General features: G+C 36.5%; 1 non-coding gene across 1 annotated transcript; it reads left to right on the top strand.

Moving 5' to 3' along the window:
- Positions 1 to 1,633: 1,633 nt before the first annotated feature.
- Positions 1,634 to 1,715, top strand: Trnas-uga (transfer RNA serine (anticodon UGA)). The gene has a single exon. It is a non-coding gene; the product is annotated as a tRNA-Ser (tRNA).
- Positions 1,716 to 2,363: the final 648 nt, after the last annotated feature.

The following is a 2,363-nucleotide window of genomic DNA, read 5'->3' as shown; positions in this document are numbered from 1 at the left end:
CAGATCACATTTATTAATTTACAATCTACAATGAAGTTAATTGTTCTTTTCGTGTTCTCGGTGCTATTTTGTAACATCATTTAGATGTTGTCTCCTAGTTTGTGTTTCTGTCTCTCTGCGTCATATTTTTAAACTCCACAAGAATATGTTCTACTGTCAAAACTGTACCACAGGTTTCGCATGTGGGTTCAGCCTGGTGCCTTTGGCTCATAATTGTGCTATGTGTTATCCAGGTGTGGCCTATCCTGAGCCTGGTGAGTAGCCTCTGGTCCCTAGGGTTATCTGCCTCAGTCTACTTTTCTGTGCTGCATTTGATTTTCCTTAACTTCTGATCCCTGCAGTGAAACCACGTATTGTTTCATTAGGATAAGAATAGGATGAAATAAACATAAAAAATATTAACTTTCAAGTTTTCACTTCCAAAATGTTATTTGAATCCACTAATTTGGATATACCACTACTATAACATGTATCAAATATTTCCATCTTTCAAATGCACAATGGTCCAGGAGGTACATTCGGGTGGAAATTAGCATTTAGAGCTCGACAGTTATTCTCTAGATAAAAACTGTCTTCGACAAAGTAGTTACATATAATAGAGCGCTCAATTTCGTATTATCAAAAATAGGGTGACCAAAATTATCGATGAAATAAAAAAAAATATAACTAAGGTAAACATAGTTCGACAATGTTGTAACTCAAGTTATTTGAGACATCTTTGTAGAACAGTTCTTTTTTCTATCTCTTGAAGCAACCGATGTAGCGCTTTTTTTTTAAATTGGCTTAGGGTCACCATGAAAAAAACCAGTTTGTTTGCTCTAACTTTTATGTTTCAAATTCTACATGCAAACCGTCTTCAAAAGACTTTTAGAGATTATTAATACAAATACTTTGCGATTCAGAACTTGTTAATATCTCAACTCCACTCGAAGTTATTGATATTTCTAATAGGAGTACCAGTAAGTTACTTTTTTTTCTTAAATTAGTGCTTTATTCTGCAAAAAATGGTTACAAATTTAATATTCCAAGTATTGCTCATCGCTAGTCACAACTTTTCCCCATCTTTCTGGCAATTCACGGATCCCTTTGCGGAAATAATCGGCCGGTTTGTCGGCTAACCACGAATCGATCCAATTTTTGACCTCATCAAAATTGGAGAAGTGCTGGTCAACCAGGCCATGTTGCATCGATCAAAAAAGGTAGTAATCGAAGGGAGCAATGTCTGAAGAATACGATGGGCGGGATAGGACCTCCCATTTCAGAGTTTCCAAGTATGTTTTGACCGGTTTTGTTGGTACGAAATTCGACCTATTCGAAGTGGCTGTTGTTTACACTTCAATTTTTGTTTACACTTCAACTTTTGGACATATACTGAAAAAGACGCGCAATGACAATAGCTTTCCAAAGAATGTCTGGAAATTTAACTCACTGGAATAATAATCAAGTTACGCCATCTGTTGCATAACCGAAGAAACTCACCGGTACACCTAATAATTCGATCTCTTAAAGCTATAGGTAATCATTCTTTCAAACAATAAAAAAATAAGAAAACATTGTTTATCGTGCTTAAAACTTAAATCGTAAGAATGCCTCCATTGTTATAATAATTCTTACAACTTTCAACATTTGCGGTGCTGTGGTGTCCGAGCGGTTAAGGAGATGGACTTGAAATCCATTGGGTTCTACCCGCACAGGTTCGAATCCTGTCTACAGCGAATGTATTTTTATTCGTTTATTTATCAATCATATTTGTCTGTCTTAAGCCGCTATTCCATCTAGGAAACACTGATCAACATTTGATATGCTACTTTTTGATACTTGCGCAATTTTTTATTCTATTTGCACCTCAACCATTGTGCAGTAGTATGTTATCATTTTTGACGTAGGACTACGTCTAACCGGAAGATATAGGGGGTGAAATGGAAATCTAGGCACTGAACAAGTAGGAAAAAATGCAAGATTTGGAACGCTTATAACTCGAGCATTTCTCAATAGATCGCAAAGGGTTTTTCATCAATTGATAGGAAATATATCTACGCATTTATCATAATGAATAACATTTCATTTTTCTTGAGATAAATAATTGAATAATTGTGAAATATCAAGCATTGTCCAAATGCACTATGTGCCCATTTTGATTGGTCCATTTTGTGCTCCTCAAATCGTACCGACCAAAACGGGCAACCAGAGCAGCAGCGAAATAGAATGAAGCACGATTGGAAAGGAAAAAGAAAAAAAATTAACGAAACATTGGTCGCAGTCTCACACATGCGTAATTCTCGAGCCAGCCAGTCAGCTTAAAAATCCCCGCTCCGCTGCAGTAACGATCATTCTTTGTGTGGACACCGACTGGACAACATCGT

This window comes from Toxorhynchites rutilus, chromosome 3 (assembly GCF_029784135.1).
Source record: "Toxorhynchites rutilus septentrionalis strain SRP chromosome 3, ASM2978413v1, whole genome shotgun sequence".
NCBI classification, from domain to species: domain Eukaryota; kingdom Metazoa; phylum Arthropoda; class Insecta; order Diptera; family Culicidae; genus Toxorhynchites; species Toxorhynchites rutilus.
The sequence above is the reverse complement of the archived record's forward strand: the minus strand, read 5'-3'. Positions and strand labels throughout refer to the sequence as shown.